The sequence below is a fragment of the Pelmatolapia mariae genome, linkage group LG6 (genome assembly GCF_036321145.2).
Source record: "Pelmatolapia mariae isolate MD_Pm_ZW linkage group LG6, Pm_UMD_F_2, whole genome shotgun sequence".
NCBI lineage: Eukaryota > Metazoa > Chordata > Actinopteri > Cichliformes > Cichlidae > Pelmatolapia > Pelmatolapia mariae.
In genome coordinates, this window is record NC_086232.1 from 24061989 (window position 1) to 24080843 (window position 18855).

The window sequence follows — 18855 nt, forward strand, 5'->3', positions numbered from 1 at the left end:
TCTGAACAGTTTGTTAAGCAACTGGACATCTGCTGACATTACTTTTTATCCTGGCTGTGCGAGAACAGCCGTCATGTTACCGAAGATAAAATATAGATAAACAACAACAACAACGTGTCTGTGTCGTGTTTGTTGTCTGACAGTATGGTGATGTCCTAATCTCTGGATAAGGACAAGCTCTGCGAGGTCCTTGTGATTTTACTGACAAAGTGCAAACCTGGTGTTGATCCAAGTGTAACTGTAAAGTGTGAAGGAGGTGTCTATCCAATCAGAATCCAGGATGGTTGGATTATTGATTTTGCTGCTGCTGATTACAGCTAGCACCCATCGTCCTCTCAGTACAGATGCCGTTAGTTATGAAAATAATGTCCTGAGCTCTCGAGCATTAGGTTTTTCTTACGTCACTGCCCAGGGTTGTAACGCTTCAGTGACTGTTGTCACTGTCTCATTATGGCTATGGCTAACGCCACACTGGTAAGAGCTGGTGTGGTTATCTACAAAGTTCACTTGTGGGTCATATAGCTTCTCTACTCCTTCCACTGCACAAATACAGAGTTGGTGAACCTGACAGTTAAGCTAAGTGTCTCTGTGCAGCTTTTGCTGTGTTTTGAAGGTGATCATCTGTGGTCATAAAGCTATTTAATGCTTCAGTTTTGAAGCTAGCGGTCCTACTTGGTTTACATTTCAGAGCCGACTTGAGTCGGGGGTTCCAGATTGAGTCAGTGAGGGGTTACTCTGATGCCTCCTAAGAGCCACATGAATGCTTGACTCATAGGTGTTACTTTCTCCAGTCGTCTCAATCAAAATATTCGACGGCCCTAGCTAAAAGCTCACACACTTCAAAACAGCGACTCTAAAGTCCTTTCTGGTAAAAATGAGACTACTTTAGCATTACTAAGGATCTGTGCATGACACGCTACAGTTCTCTCAGATTAAGAGGCAGGAACTAAACAGCTGTTATCACTCTTGTTTTAGCTTGGACGGGAGGCTGAAAGGTTTAACCCCTCATCCCCCTTATTTGGAGGGATGAGCACAGATGAATGTGTTGTGCATCTCAGAGTGAGAAGAGCCTGTAGCAGAACATTTTGCAGATAATAAATGGCTCATAGCAGAGAGATGGGAAGTCAGAGTTGTTACCGCTCTCCCTCAGTGGAGGATGAGGGGCTGATGTCATTGCTGCAGACAGAATTAGTCGGGAACTTTTCTCATCTTCTGAGGGAGGAGCGGGTTTAAACCTTTTGCTAAGGAAGGAGTAACAGGAGCAACAATAGCTGAAGGAGTTTGATGGGGGAAAACAGAACTAATGACACTAAATAGGGCTTTTACAATATCCTACATCCACTTAACTGAAACTCAGCAGTGCCTACTTAGTCAACGCGGATTCAGAGCCGTAAGAAGAGTACGCTGTGGAAGACACCTCTGCCCAGAGGTTAAAAAAAAATCAAAGTTAAGAGCAGAAGAGGGAGGACAATAAGGGAGCTGTGGTTTTCTTGACCTGGTCAGAGGTTTAGTCCCAGTGATATCAAATCACAGCTACGGTTACGGGAAGTGATTTGAGGAGGGATCCAACCATTTACCTGGGTCGTGTTTCAAAGCAGTTCTTTTTTTTAAATTAATTAATTAGTTCAAGATTGAGCTTCAGACTACATTTACGAGATTCAATGCTTTATGGAAAAATACACACTCACTTTCACACCCTACAGCCAATTCAGAATCAGTGATTAACCCAACAGGCATGTGTTTGGACTGTGGGAGGAAGCCATGCAGGTGCAAGGTGCAGGGAGGACATGCAGACTCCACACAGAAAGACTCCCGGTGGATTCAAATCCACGATTTTATTGCTGTGATGCGAGCCCTAACCATTGCACTAGCATGCTGCCATATCTTATAGATTTCACATAAATTTTAGAAATTTTACCAAATAAATGACTTTGTAGTTAACAAAAATAATAATTATATTTCATTAAATCTCAACAAGCCGTTTGCTAAAGCAGGGATGTTAAAGTCATTTTACATAAAGGGCCACATAAAGTTTAAGTGGGCCAAACGAGTGAAGCTCTCTCTTTCTGTCAGTGTAAAGAAGTTTAACATTAAATCCCTCAGACATATAATATAAGAAAAAGTTTCAAGTTGCAGTTTCAACAGCTCATCTCACTTTTTCTACACAATAAAGAAATGTGCCTGTAGTAAATCAAAGACATCTGTCAGCCTGATTCATTCAGCTTAAATTGTAAAAAACAGAAAAAGATCTGGTAGCTCATCGCCCAGACCATCCTGTAATTATGAAACAGGACGTTTATTTTAATTCACAAAAAATCTTTCTTTTTCTTTCTTGTTTCTTACTGTGGAATCATTGCAAAACAACACAAAACAGGAATTTCTATTGTAGATAATGAAAACAGAAACCATCTTTTACATAATTACTTTGGCGTACTATGAATGGCCACGGGGGAGGGCTTTTTTTAGTAGCAAATACTGTAAAACTTGTGAAAATACAGATGCAAGCCCATAATTTAAGCCCTCCTTCACATTTTTCCAAAACCATCCAGTGGGCCAGATTGGAGTCCTCGCCAGGCCGATTCTGGCCCTCGGGCTTTATATTTCACATCGCTGCTCTAAAGTGAAACAAACCCTAACCAAAGCGCTTGAGGCGTGTATCATAAAACTAATTATATTTCTTCATATATTTCTTCATTTCCATTTAATACTTGTACAGCTGCTGTTATTGTATATATATTATATTTCTTCATACATTCTTATATATTTCTATACTGTGTATTGTGTATTTTGCTGTACAGTTATTTTATTTTAAACTTTAATTCATATATATTTTATCTTATTCTTTCCCAGTTAAATTTGCCCTTCATTCTAATTTGTGTGGTACAGTTATTTTATTTTCAACAAACTCATATATATATTTTATTTTATTCCTTCCTAGTTAAATTTACCCTTTTTAATTTTCATATTTATTTCCTATCTTATTCATAGCCTTTTCTTTTTTTCTTTAGGTCACGAGCAGTTGTATAAGCATTTCACTGCATATCGTACTGTGTATGACTGTGTATGTGACAAATAAAATTTGAATTTGAATTTGAATTTAATTCTTTCAACAAATGTTTTTTTCAATGGTTTTTAAAAACACCATTACTTTTGTTCTGTTTGATAGACTTTCCGAAAATCTGATTTCATGAATTGAGGAACTGGCCCTTTAAAACTCCTGATGAATACTGTTCCTCCAAATTTATTTGTCATCCTCGCCGACAATTTTCTAACATTTCTTTTCCGTCACGTTTCTCATTCTCAACCCTTATTTTCCATCTTTGTTACAAGAGGAAGAGACAAGCACATTATAAATCATATGTTCCTCTCCCTTTTTTTCCACCTGTACTTGTTACCCTATTTTTTTATTTTTTTAAACTCGGTTCAACTTCCCTTCAGCTCACTGCTGTTCGGTGTTTGGCCCGATCAGAGGGGAGCTGAAGAGGGAGGTGGGGGGGGGGGGGTTGATAAAGGGGAAGAATGTGGCCATTGTGCTTTCCCGGTATGTGTGTATTTGCGACAAACAGAAAGAAAGAAAGGGAGAGAGAGGAGAGCAAGGCTGATCAGATCTTGTTACAGGTGTTTCATAAACAACACAATAGCGCTAACAGGTTTCCTTCTGCCTCTCTCTCTCCGCTGCACTCGTTACTCTGCAGCTCTAGATCTCTGCCTATGTACTGGTGGATTAGGCTTATGGCTTTGTCGCGTACACACCACACTGAATCTGTGCTTCCCCATCATGAGCATAAGATGATCATGTGATAGACATGTGACATGATCATGGTGCACGCTTGTGTCTGTGTGAGTGTGCAGTTTATGCTGTTTCTCTTCCTTATGCTTGAGGTTTGCTGAATAATAAAGTCCAATCGGCTTCTTGCTTAAAAAAAAACTGATATGTTAAATGAAAGATCTCTTCCTGTTGCCTTCTGGTTTAAGAAATCTGTCTTTTCTTCCTGAAACTAGAGAGGGCCAAAACACAGCAGCAATAAATTCAAACTAGGACAAACATCGAGATATAAATGTATGTCTTAGATGACGTCTGCTTCTGTGCTTTCCACTTGTGGAATGTGATACAGCGAGTTGAGAGATAAGCGCCACTCGGAAAAATGGTTCACCTATTGAACTTGGTTACACAATCAGTAATGAAGCCACAGCTACTGTCCGAGACGGCGACACAGACAAACGCAAAGCCCCGATTGAATAACCCCTTCCATATGCTAACCATTCAACTGGTTTCTATTTTTGGCTTCGGTTTTTACATCAGAATGTCTAAAGAAGCCACGTGTCACCACTTCATCAGGTCTGACCAGCACTTCAACACACACACACCTTTGAAACACCTTAGAGGTCCAGGTATTTACAGTATTCACAAGGAAGCTGGCCTTCTGTACACAAACATTTAGTCTTGTTTCCATCACTTCACAAGCCAGTAAACTGACTTATGCTTATTTCCTGAAGACATACCCTCATGCTAACCTTAAACTGGCTCTAACCTGAACCCAAACCTGAACTGAGGTCACTGAAGTTAACTGAAACTAAGCTAAAGAGTAAACTAGTAAGAAAAAGAACAATTCAATTAACCGAGATAAAATAAACTTCTGACAAATAAAACAAACGTACATGGTAGTTGCCTTTAGTTTTGTCAGTTTGGTCAAATTTGCTCACATAGTAAACGCGAGGTCTGTGCAAATGTTTACCGAGACTGGATGTCTACAAGGCTGTGAGTGACAGTGGTGTGTTTGTATTGTAGAAGCTAATCTGATCTAATCCCTGACAATGACCTCCAATATTATAGAGAAAAATAATACTGAAAATAACAAAAACCAGACGCTCTCATTGGATCTCAGAGAGTGAGCAGAGTCTAGCCTGGTTAGTACTTTGGCTGTAAGCTTCGTGTGGGACTATGGTGCAGTGGTTAGCACCGTTCCAGGTTTGAACCCCAGCTTATCTACCCCACATGGACGTGAAGTAGATGTAGACAAGTGTATAAGTAGATGAGTGTATAGAATAAAGTACAGTATGGATGTATGGTTAAAAATGTGACTTCTAGTCTAAAAGCACTTTAATAATCTAACTTAAATTTTCCACCCCAAAAAAATGATGAAGGAATAACTTGGTCAACCGGCCCCATACTGCGTGCCAAGCTGGTTACCAGGAAACAGAAACTAAAGTTAACTTCAATGCAAGTACAACTTAAATTACTGTAAACTGACTTGTGACTTACTGACAAAATGACTTCTCAGTCAAAATGACTTCTCAGTCATTTTGTCATTTTTACACTCTGATTTCCTTTCAACTGACATTTAAAAGTCACACATAGTATATTATTGTACTTTGAATGCTTGCTTGAATGAGCTTAAGCATAAATAAGATTTGAGGCATCACTTACTGCATTTCCTTATGTGGAGAAACACGTGAATATTTCCAGAAACTACAGCTGGACAAATGACAGCTTGGTAAATTTGAGCGGATACCCTCTGTGTCAGTGAGACAGTTGTTCTTGAAAAGATCAGCTGGATGTAAACTGTCACACACACACAAAAACACACAGACACACGGGTACACACACGCACACACTACTCTGCTTTCATATGCACACGTATACACTCGAGCAGCTAAATCTCGTTTGTACAACAACAGGACACCCAAGGCTAACTGGCGCCCTGCTCGACCAGTTTCTGAAACCCACACACACACGCAGAAGATGACAAGACAAGACACCCATAGAACACACACACACACACACACACACAAATAAACATTCAGTACTCGCTCCGTAACCTTGCAGTGAAGGTTACAGCAGTCAGTTGGGTCAATGTGAACACTGGACCAGCTGAAGAAATGTCCTTCCAGATTACCCACTGTGTGAGTGTGTGTGCATGTGTGAGTGTGTGAGTGAGTGTGTCTGCGTGTGAGTGTGTGCTGTTAAACCTCCAGGTGAGAAAACACACTATGGCTCTCAGCTACATTTACAACATAACTGTTCAGACTGCAATGAGAGAGAATTTCTGAAAAAGAAAAAAAAAGGGGGGGGGGGGGGGGGGGGGGGTGCACACACACGATGAGTTCCCAGCCAACCTGTAGGATGATGGGACGTGTAGTCACGGCGTCGGCGTCAAAAGGCAACGATCCGGCTTGTCACTTTCTCATCTTCCCCTCCCGCCTTCTATCTTCCTTTGTACAGACAGTCAGGTTCTCTCCGGCTCCGTGTTCGCTGTCAGGGCACTTCCTGTCTTCAATGACAGGTCCCCCAAAGCACAATGAGAAGAGATCTCAGACACTTCTGTCAAACACACTGCACACACACACACACACACACACACACAGAGGAGAGGACGAGTCAAAGTTTCTCTTCTCCTTTTGGTGTTTTTTTGGATTGTGACTCAGATCCTCTCTGTTTGTCCTCTCCTCTGCTCCAGTCACGACAGCGCTCGTAGACGTAACAGCGGGAGACGGGAGAAGGGGGCCAGTGCACAAGGTCTCGAAGTGGAGGAGAGAGCAGGAGGTGACAGAGTTGAAGGAAAGCATTAGAGAGAGAGAGGGAGGGAAAGAGGGAGGGAGCGAGGGAGGGCACTGGTAATTAGTGAGTCTGTACCTGACTCTCACTGACATAAGCCCCACATTCCTCAGAAGCGAGAAGGGGGGAGAGATGAGGAGGGAGAGAGGAAAAGGGGAAAAAGTTTGGAGCACACACTAATCATCCCAGGACACACATCAGAGAGGACCCTCTTCATCCCAACATACACACAACCACACACACACACACACACACAAATCTGTCTTCCTTACAGCACAGCATAACTGTCACGGCGCTCAAGTCAAGCCTGCATGATGTTCAGCGAAGGTGCTGCTGCTCCTGAAGCTTCGCCGTCTGTCACCTAAACGCTCCACGCTCCTGCTTTTAGTCCCCTTTCTTTCTTCTACCTCTCTCTCAGCTCGTCTTTCCCTTTCTGTTTCTCTCTTTCGCTATGTGTATGGTGTACACACTGCCAGCTCCTAAAACTCACCAAACCAGAATCTGACTGCCCATACCCCCAGCACACCTCCTCCCTGCCTCCTCCTTCCTATCATTCCGGATAGGAAACGCTATCCTCCTGTGGCCCTGTCCAATCCAAGTGTGCGTGTGTGTGTGTGTGAGTTAGTGCGATCAGCCAGACCTGAGAGAGGAGATTCAGCAGCATTCCTCTAAAGGAGTTTCCTGCACACCTACCACATGATCGCTCTCATCCACCGCTTGCTTATTAGTGATGATCACACACGCGACCTTTGCTCATTCACAAATACACACATACACCCCTGAGGTCACGATGACTTGCTGTCTTTACACTGTAGTGTTCACCTCTCTGACGTGCGCGCTGAAGATCCCTCTGTAATGACACCTTTGTGTAATAACAACCCACTCGGGCACTCTCTCAGGTTTCTTGTGTTTGAATTGTCAGCATGAGCGTGACAAAAAGCATGACTGACAGCTGAAAGGGAAATCCGAACCTTTAAATGTCCAATATAAACAGTTTCTCACTTCTGTTAAGGAGGCTCCTGCCGTAAAGCTGAACTGAAAGTAAAAACAGTGAAGCTATCCTACAGCAGACGATACCGGCTGAACTGGCGTTTGTTTTTTCTTTCTCCTCCTTCACACAGTCCTTCCTCGTCTCGCTACATGCGCTTTATCCTCTTTTCTGATCTTTTCAGAAAATGTCATACTTGTTTGATCATGTTATTGAGGTTCAGCAACCCTGAGTCACAGTATTCACTTCTCATTCAACACTGCGTAAAGTGTATTTCTGTATCGGTGTGTGTGTGTGTGTGTGTGTGTGTGTGTGTGCGTGCATGTGTTGGTTACCCTACCTGAATTCCTTGGAGAGTTTGGCGTAGGCGGGACCAAGCGCTTCCTTCTTCCTGATCTCAGGTGCGTGGCGAGCGCGACGTCTTTGTGACAACCAGTTGTCATGGAGACAAGGAGAGAGCGCTGTGCTGAACAGGAGTGACCGCGGTCAGCCAACCAGCAGACTGAGAACAGAAGAGAGAAGTGAGGAAGCTGGATTTCTGTTTAGTGTAACAACACACACACACAGAAACACACATGCATACATTCAGATAAAGCAACCCCCCTCCACACACACACACACACACACACGCACACACACACACAAACAGTAGGGAACTTGTGAGCATGTGTGTGTGTGTATAGGAAACTGAGATTGAGTCAGACGTGCTCACACAGAGAAATAACGTTTCAACACAGCGGCTGAACTCTAGCAGGGAGGCGGCCGGGCCGTTGAATAAGTTGCTCAATACTTTTTGACTTTAATGCTTACTTAACAGATTTCACACAACCCTTAAAAAAACTGCAAATACAAAAGCATATACACAGCAATAAGTCAGGCTTCTGTAACTGCAGCATGCAGGCTGTGCAGTTCACCCCAAGTAATCTAAATACATCACGATACAGGTTTCACGGCTGATTGTTTCCTACTTTACTAACATAAGAGGAAGCGGTGAAGAAGTACAGATTAAACAAGTTTTAGCCACCATTGCCCGATTCTAGAGTAAAAGCAGATAAAACCCACCTACACCCTGGAGCAGGGTTGCACCAGCCAAACGTAAGCCTAGTCTTAACTACACCCAGTCCCAGTGATACACATTAATTGCTGGGGTGGATTTTTAATGATTTTCTGGTGTCTCACTAACTTATAATTTTGGCTTTTGCAAGCAAATAAAATGGAATAGAAGAAGAGGCGATTTCACCACTTCAACACTGGAAAAGCAAAATTACTAAAGCTGTGCAAGAACGCACAGGTGCAGAGTCTAATTTGGTAAGAAGAAGAAGCAACTCGGAAATCTGTTCAGAAAACAGTGGAAGGAAAAAGTGGAAAGATGTTCAGCTGCCGTGTTGAGGTCCAGTCGCAGCTCTTCAGTAGCTCTTTCCTTAGAGAATCGAAACAGCTCCCCAGTGCTGTATCTGTCCATCCATAACAGCTCTCTACTCTCTAAAAGTATTATTGTGGAGTCGGTGTCATAAAAAAGCTGAGATTTTAACTTCACGTGTGCTCCTCTGCAGGTTCACGATTCACACCGCGCCCAGAAGAACGCATAATCCTATATTGCACAACAGGCAAAACTCTTATGTCAAACTTAAGATGCCAAGGTAAAACTGATTTCACTTAAGACCTGGTGTAAGCTCTGCTGTTACGACCAGCCCGCTGTGCCTGAAGTTTGGCGGTTTTAAAAAAAGTAAAATAAATGGACGGACGCAAGTTCATCGTAATGCTTTGTGGAAAAGGCACCCACACACGAGAGCACATTTTGTATATTCTTTGCATCTTTCTGCCTTTGGTCCGGTCCTCATCGGGTGGAATTTATCCTCAGTCAGAATGTGATCAGGTGACTGACTCTGCCATTTTAGGATCTTTCACCTATTTATTCTTTAAAGCTTTAGTAATGTGCTGGGCGTCTGCCAGTAGAGAATAAAATCAATCGATCAATCAATGCCAGAGTACCTGTTCGACTGGTGACCTGCTTGTTTTTTTTCTCTGCATATTTGGATAAAGGCTGATCTTTGTTTCGTCGTTCCACAGACATTTGCCCCACATCTTTACCCGTTTCTTGTTTTGCAAATTCCAACCTGCCTAATAACCTGCTTATAGGGCTTACCTGGGGTTTGTGTCTCGTGATGAATCATCTGACCTTTCTTGCCTACGTACCAGGAAGCATTCTTGACTTATTTTGCTGTCTCAATATGTTTAGAGGTTTTTTTTCCCACCATCACGTAAAATGATTTTTCCAGTCATCCGCATTGACTTGAGTTCCTCAGGCTTTAATATAATATGACTTCGATAAAGCTTAGAATTTCAGGTAGCATCTCTTATTTCACATGCGAAGACCAAAAAAGCCCAAATATTTATGGTCTGTGTCGTATAAGGCATCCATATCCGGGGAGTGGGGTGGGGGGGATTTCCATAATTTTATTATCCAGCAAATCGCTTTTACTCGTTTCCTAAATAAACCAGTGTTTTTTCCAACCACAACTCTTGGTTTGCAGTCATTTTCTTTACAGGGTGAACATCCGCCTGCACAGACTTGCTTTAGTTAAGTGTTACGTCACAGTGAGTGGAAGATCATAGTTGCTTTTGAGTACCATTATTGATGTGTGTTGATACAGGACAGGCTTTTGAAAGTTATAAATCCCCACTGACAATATAATAACTCTGACACGAGATGAACGAGTTTATGGTTTAAAGACCATCAGCTTTTGAAAGACCAGACTTTATGCGGTGGATAAAGTTTCACCGGCATGGTCTGTGCACGTGAGGTGAAAATTAAAACATTAAAATATATTTGTTGCATGTAGTTTGTAAAAATCAGTCTGGTATGTAGGACTACAATAATTATTCATTTCAGATAAATATGTAAAATGTGTTTTGTTTATGGCTTGTGCACACTCTGTCAGTCAATTTTCATACACAAATCATGCTGTTTACGCCAGAAATAGATCAAAGTGCTCCAACACAATTTTAAAAACTCATTATGAGGACTGAAGTCTTACTGTGTGACACTGCTCCGGCCTCCTATAGCAATGCTTTCTGTGACGGGGAGGAAATCATTACCGATGGATGTCATTTTCACAGATAAAGGCAGTTCTATTGAGTGCGAGGGTTGGCATTGTTTAAAACTTTACAGTGGTCATATCATGTTTAACGGTTAGAGGCCTCCAATGAAGAGTAGTCGTTCATAGGTCACGGGGAGATAAAAGTGTGATCATATACAGTTCACTGTGTCAAAGGAGGGAGGGCGGCTTAAACTGAGAAAGCTCCATTTGGCTTTTTCCCATTTAAAATGGCATAAAACACAACATGAAACTGATTACAGTATAAGTTAAGCTGAAAAATCTGTTAAACATACATTTTCTTGTTTACAAAAGGAAAGAAAAGGAAATCCTTTAAGTGGCATCTGTAAACAAACCAGAGTTGAAGGATAATCGAGGTTAATTACCACCTGAACTATTTCCGTATTTAAGGTTATGCTTTATAGCTTCTCCTCACTTAACAAGACAGAGTACGACAGAAAAATAGGAAAACAAATGAGAAGAGTCATTATTTTAAATGAGTCTCACACTCACTGGTCACTTTATTAGGTACACCTTACTAGTGCTTGGTTGGACCCCCGTTTTTGCCTTCAGAGCTGCCTTAACTCTTCATGGCACAGACTCGACATTCCTCAAATTTTAGTCCATACTGACATGATAGCAACACAGTTACTGCAGATTTTTTGGCTCCACATCCATCATGTGAATCACTCATTTCATCACAGCCCAAATGTGCACTGTTGGATTGGGATCTGGTGACTATGAAGGCCATCCGAGTACAATGAACTCACTGTCGCGTCCAAGAAACCATGTTAATGATCTGAGCTTTGTGACATGGAGTGTTCATGGTCAGCAACAATACTCAGGCAGGGTGTGGTGTTTAAATGATGCTCAACTGATACTATAGGACACCGAATACCCCCCCACACAGACACTATTACACTAACACCAGACCCCTGTACCATTCACAGAAGGTAGGACGGACCCATGGTTTAATGCTGTTTATGCAAATTTCTAACCGTGCTATCCAAATGTTGCAGCCGAAATTGACGCTCATCAAATTAGGCAATGTTTTTGCAATCTTCTATTGTCCAGTTTCGGTGAGCCTGTGTGATTTGTAGCCTCAGTTTTCTGTTCAGTATTCTGCTGTTGTATCCCATCGTCTGTCTTCAGAGATGATCATCTGCCTTAGCTGTAACGAGTGGTTATCTCCCCACTCTCCTCTGACATTTGACATCAATAAAGCATTTTCACCCATAGACTGCCGCTTGACCAGACCGAACGTCTCTGTAAACACTAGAGATGGTTGTGTGGGAAAATCCCAGCAGGTCAGCAGTTCCTGAAATACTCAGAACGGCCTGTCAGGCAACAATCACCGTGCAAAGTCACCTGAATCACCTTTCTTCCCCATTCTGATGTCCAGTTTGAACTTCAGCGAGTCCTCTCGACCATGTCTACATGCATTTAGTTTCTGCAATGTGATTGGCTGATTAGACATTTGTGTTAACAAGCAGCTGAACAGGTGCACCTAACAAACTGGCTGGTGAGTAGTCAGTTCTCCAGATTATTTTTGGCACTTTAAGTTATTTAAGAAAACTAGAAAAAGAGAACACCTCAAAATCCTGCACCCTTCATTAAACTTTTAATTTACATGCACGGAGACTTGCACATGTGCACACAAGAAAGCACACACTCCCCATAATAAAAACCTCAGACCATGCCCTCGTTCCTACTTAATAGAAAGAGAGATCTGAGACACTGAGAGGAAGCTTCCAGCTCTCCTGATACTCTTATGACGCCTCACAATGGCGCACAAAGGGATGAGACAGTTTAGTTATTCACCCCCAACAAAGTGGGTCCAATCAAGTTGTCACGCACACAACAAGGAGAACGGAGAAAGGTGGAAAACTTGGATCATGTTACTAATGTGAACTGGATTTACAAAGTCTATCAAAAGACCGTAAGTGCTGCGACTGCAGTCCATGTCTCTCTTCAAGACCATAATTCTATTTAACAGATTTTGACACAAAGACTTTGTTTAAAGCCAGGTAAGTGCGATAAGAGTTAGATTTAAACAAGCTTCCAGGAAATTAATCTAAGCCAGTGTAATGTTGCCTGAAGCTATATAAACACTAATATGCACAAATATCCTTGAAAAATGTGTCAAGTGTTTAGCAGTGGGCAAAACTAAAAAGCTCTCTTTCAAATATTACCGCCTGCGTCGTGGGGTAGTTAAACAAGAACTAACAAGGAAGCATTATGATGGGAAGCAACAGCATCAGACCTGGAATCACTTGTGTGCACATTTTATTTACACAATGTGTGAATGTGTGCGCAGCTACAAAGCGTATCCCTGACGTCTCATAAGTATGTGAAAGCCAATAAATGCATAATGGTAGGTATTGTGTGTGCAGGGAGATGTTAGAGATCGGATAAAAACAACTTGCTCTCCCTTATTGTGTTTGATGCTGAAGAACAGTGAATGAGACAAGCAGCCGTCACAACTGTAGACCAGGCGTGGGCAGCATTGTTTCTGAGACTGACACGGGCTCAGCAGAGCTCATCGTGAACTGAAGCTGCTAAATGTGGTTCATGTTTCTGCCAGAAGCTGAAACAAGAGCTGGACTCCACACATGAAGAGACAGCTGAAATGTCTTCCATTATTTGTCTCATAGTATAATTACCAAGCTCTACAGCTTTTATATTTTTTCAGAGGTTTAGTTTTTCTTTTATGACATCGGAGCCATAACTTGTGTGCTACAGACTGTATATAAAATATTGACATAAACACAGAGATGTGCAGTCCTGTTTTGGTGTCTTGGAGGCCGATTTAATGAACCAGCCGTAGAACAGATTGAGATACCAAAGGACCGTTTCAGATGATCAAAACTTAAAGTGCAACCTTCCTTTTAATTCTTTTTGAGCCTGATGTGGAGGATCGTTTTTAAAAAATGAACATCATGTTGTCTTTAATAAGACTTGAACTCGGCAGTTGAGCCCATTAGCATATCAGTGAAATGTCTGCTGCCGTATTCGTGTGAAATTTGTCTTTTTCTAAGGTTTTATACAGTTTGACTTCTTTTTCCAACCAGAAGAGTTACCTCAAACTGATTCTGTCTGGCCTCTATTTTCAGACCCTGAAGCCATGCTCATCCTTTTTATATCTTAAAAAAAATAATAAAACAAAAAACAGAATAACTTGAAAAAGCTACTTTTTTCATAACTTAATCCAGAAAGGTAAACTTTCGTGGTTATGGCTTACAGCTTGTGAACAATCAGCTGTAATTCTGAAGATCAATCAAAAAGGTTTTAACAGAAATGTCAGAATAATGAAAATTCAGTACAAGGGTCGAGCTCCTTTCTGTAAGTGTCTGCATCGATGCAGCGTTGCAGCGTTGCAGCGTGGCACTTCGGCTGAGGCGTTACTGAAGTCCAGGTTGTTTCATAGTGGCCTTCAGCTGGTCTGTGATTATTCGGTCAGGTGTTTCTTATCTCTCTCTTGACAATACCTCGTAGATTCTCTGAGTTCAGATCAGGAGTGTTGGCACAGCATCAGCATGCTCAGCAAATCGTTTGTAGTAGGTTTTGGCTCAGTGGGCAGGTACTAAGTCCTCTTGGAAAAGGAAGTCTGCATCTCCATAAACCCTGTCATCAGAGGGAAGCATGAAGTGTTCTTAAATCTGTGTTGACTTTGGACTTGATAAAACACAGTGGACATACCACCAACAACAGCAGCAGATGACATGGAAACCCAAATCATCACAGAGAACGGAAACTTCACCCTGGACTTCCAAAACCTTGTATTTTGTGCCTCTGCACTCTTCCTCCAGGATCTAGATTTAATTTCTATTCATAGTTTTATTTTTCACAGTTTAACAGGACTTTGGAGCAAACAGCTCAGTTCTTTCTCTCGTTAGCTCTGGTAAGATGCTTCTGACACTGTCTCTGGCTCAAGAGTGGCTTGGTATTAGCTGCTCCTGTACTGAAGACGCCTGCGCGTGGTGGCGCTTACTGCACTGACACCAGCATTATTGCACTCCTTGTGAAGCTCTCCAAAGTTACTGACGTCATGTTTTTAACGTGCAGTCATCCGTGTTGCTTGTGCACCTTTTCCTACCACACCTTTCCCTTCTATTAATATGCTGTGATGCAGCATTCTGTGAACAGCCAGCTTTTTCAGCAGTGACCTGCGTTTTTCCCTCATTGTGGAGGACGTCAAAGATCATCATCAGGACAACTTCATCAGCAGTTTTCCCACTGACTGTGCACTTTATGTGTAATAACTATAGAATATGAACGTCCAACTTTTTAAAATTAAATTAGGAAAAAATAAACTTTCTCAATGATGATCTAAGATTTTTTAAATTTGTTTTTGATTGTTTTGATTTCTTTAGTACGCTCTGTGGTTATGATTCTGCTGGGGTTTCATGACAGACGAGGGCATTCTTCAGCCCTGAGCTGACTCACCTTTAAACTGAGCTATGACAGCATTAAATTGTCTTGAACACAATCTCTAAATAAATAGAAAACACAGCAGTCTTCTATCAGGATGGAATCTGCCACAGCCGGCCCTACCGGCTTAAAAGGAAGTTTCATTTGAATTCCTTGGTCATCCCCGCTCGACTAATGCCACGAGACTTACGAGAAGTCTTTGATTTTGTCAGGAAACAATTACAGCTATTTAACTGATTACACCTGTAAAAACAGCCCTGTGTCGTCTTCTCACCCAGCAGGTGCTCTGACATATCCAGGAGCTCGCTGTTGTTGGCTCCTCGGCACAAAGTTGCCTATGTTCACGGGCTTTGCCGGCTGCGCTACAACATGACGAGGCATGTGTGTGCACATGTGAGTTAAACTTGTTTAACAGCAGAGCAGTGCGGAGGGTCCAGTTTCTCTAGGAAAATGATAAGCATGTGTGTGTGAGTGTGTAGCTCTAACAGTTTCTAATTGTGTCTTGATGAGTGACAGAGATCAAGCCCAGCCTAATTAGCACCACTGAAATTCTCTCACACACACACACACACACACACACACACACACACACACACTCTCTCATATACACAATGAATACACTGTGTAGCCAAAAGTATGTAGACAGCCTTGTACAGGAGAACACAGGAATCCTGGATATTTGTAAATGAAATACATTGTGCCTGCCCCTCTAAAGACCACAGATAAAGTGTTTGCCATAAAACGTGTCAAAATGTTTAACAATGAGATGTCAGACTTGTTTTTCATGATAACCAGGAGCCACCTGCCTGATTGCAACCTCACAGTGAGGACACAGGTTGAGGAAGTCATCCTTCAGCAAATAATAGTCCCACGTAATGTTGTAAGGACATTTCTTGCTAAAAAATAGAAAATATTTAAACAAAAATTTGAGACGTTCAAGTGACGTTAGAACCAGGCCAGCTGTTTATCTCCCGTTGTCCACCACCTGCCTCGAGCTCCAAAATGAATGCTCAGATAAAAAGCACCACTTGTCTTCTCGTCATAAATCTCAGCATCTAAAAATGCCAAACCACTTGTTTAAGAAAAACGTAGCTATATTTAGAGACTTGTCTGATTCAACAAGGCCATGAATCAGGGGTTAAACCGCAGCCTGCACCTTTCAGACAAAGCTCATATCCTATAGAAAGCACTCTCCAAGGAGTGACTGCTTGTGTATTTATGCCCACAGTCCCGAAACAAGAGATTCCAAAATAATATGTGAGTAATGTTTATATGTCCACAAACATTGGGCCATAGAGAGAGAAACATACAAGGCTGTCGCTCGCTGTAGATCAACTCAAGGTCACTGAATTCAACCACACAAAAGAAACACCAGTGAACGTGCAGTTACGTTGATTAAAAAGGGAAAAAAAACAACAACAATGGGGGAAAGAAACTCCTCCAGCACTGTACAGCTTCCTGTAAAGATTAGACCTTTATTGAGAAAATTCCAGGTCGGCTTATGGCCGCACAACCCGCCGTCTCCAACTGGGCCGATTATTGAATTTAATACACACACAAACACCCTCGCGCGCACGCACACACAAAACATACAGAGTAACTAGAGCCCTGTTGTGAGGCGACATCGATGACGCGTGTTGGATGGGATTATCCCTCCAGCTGTACTCTCACCCGCAGAGAAGTGAGGCTCATTTGGCCCCACAAAGCTCACTGTGGTTTTTCCACACACTGATAAATCCCACCCCTGCTTTTTTCCAGCATCTTCTCCGGCTTACAAGGTTAGCCTTAATGATTTATCATGTGTCATCTTGGTTTATCTCTGCTTGCATCGGGGCTGACTAGCCTGATTTATTTTTTGCAAATAAAAAATATGACTCTGATTCATAACTTGTTAAGGGCCAGAAGCCAAAAAGTGGCTTTGAAATAAATCACTCACTCCAGCAGTAATTGTGCACCGTGGCTCAATAATCCAAGAAAATGTCTCCCTCTGTTGGTCTGACACAAATATTACAATCATGGCGAGATAAATGCCTTTTTATGACTGTTAGTAACTTGCTTATAATAAGGTGTCATTTAAAAATTTAGAATGCAAACTGTAAGAGTAAAAATAAAATTCATCGTAAGAAGACGATGCTATGGATAGGGTGGAGGCACGTAATTCACTGTGGTGACCCTTAAAGCGAGCAGCTAAAGGAGGAAGGCAAAGAAGAAGAATCTCTACTGATTTTTATGCTAATCTTTGGATTCTCTTGTTTAATTTAAAGTACATCTGTGTTTCAGCTGAAAATTTACATTCATTGTGTGAAAAAAACTGAGTCCAGTGTTATTTTAGTGTACACTAGTACACTAGTACAAGCCCTTCAGTATTGTTTGGTTTCTTTGGTCTGCTGGTGCTGTTAGCCATGAAATCACAGACACACAATCCTTTTAAAAGTTGTTGTAGGTGGATAGCTATTTATTCAAAGGAAGGGGAAGCATTTCGGTCACTTGCTAGGTGGTTATTAGGCAACATGATGACACAATATACTGGATATAATTCAACTCTTGATAATCTAACTAAGATTTTGCCATCAGGATTAAAATAATGGGATCCTTTTATTAGGTGCTGTGGAGCCATAAAAGGGAAAAAAAAACAGGTCATTTAAGCCTGTTGCTAGGTGGTTGCCAGGCAATATGATGACATCACAATATCTGACATCGGTGGCAATCATAGACCATGAAAAGTCAATGACACATTGTGACTGCAAGGGACTACAGGGCAAAACAAAAGTGGGTGAAGTGAGCTGGATAAACTTTTCTCACCTTAGAGGTGACTGAAATGAACACTGATGAGACTACAGCGTGGTTACTACTGGACACTCCACGTTGCAGTTGCCTAGGTAACCCTCCAATGTATTTACGTAGGTGTAGCAATGGATGTATGGGAAAAAAAAGAAGGGCCAGTAAGTACACGGGGCGGAGATTTTTGTGCTTTAACACGCAGCATATTTTGCAGCCATGGCAGTTTTACTTATATAGTAAACTCGCTGTGCTTGTAAATAGCTTTAGTGTGGTAAATATACCTGTTTGACCTTTATGGCTAACAACACTGTGCTTGTGATGAATTACAGAACAAAGAACATGTGGCATAACTAGACTTCCTAGCCTCCCAGCATGAAAAGACATGCTGAGGTGTGAAGGGTTTAGTAAAATCTCCAAGACACTGAGACTGAGTGAAACCTGTCAGGCCCTTTGAATTCTCATTCTCAATACGTGACTCACCATTTAAAGCACCGTGTCTGTTTGGTTTTGTGCGTTTCTTGGTTGTTTTTGCATAATCCATCAATTAAAAATGATAAAAAGAAAAGCCTTACCTGCTGACATGTGCTTGATGACTTGGGGACGAGGATTTTATAATAACACATGGCAGGAGTAAAGGTTATTTCAATAAGAGCGTGTTTCCTCATGCAACACTTGGCTGATGTAAAATACTTTGTGAGGGAAAGAAAATGAGGAACATGGTAGAAGTCAGTTTCATTTAAACTCTGTGAAGTTCCACAAACCTGCATTTTTTTTTTCAATAGGAGTGACACCTCTGAAGTCTGATTGTATAGAAGCCAATGTGAAAACAACCCATAGCTTCCTTAATCTGTAACTTTAGTAAACACTTCCCTGGTGAGTTAATGGCCTGAGTTTTATGTTTTAATTAATTGATTTATGGCCTTTGGGCTTTTAATTGTTTCTTTGAGATGAAATTGACAGAGAAAGAAGCTCTTGCTCCAAAATCAACTTTATGATTTATG

General features: G+C 41.6%; 1 protein-coding gene across 9 annotated transcripts in view; it reads right to left on the reverse strand.

Moving 5' to 3' along the window:
- rbm47 (RNA binding motif protein 47) overlaps positions 1-8023 on the reverse strand; it is a 37942-nt gene extending 29919 nt beyond the window's left edge. For 6 of the 9 annotated variants that reach the window (XM_063476272.1, XM_063476270.1, XM_063476269.1 and 3 more), the window contains exon 1: positions 6118-6545. The gene's annotated coding sequence lies outside the window, so the exon portion shown is untranslated. Of the gene's footprint in view, positions 1-6117; positions 6546-6828; positions 6888-7378; positions 7404-7884 lie in introns of those variants that run through there. The other 3 variants (XM_063476263.1, XM_063476265.1, XM_063476264.1) reach the window with 3 other exon arrangements.
- Between the last annotated feature and the right edge of the window lie 10832 nt (positions 8024-18855).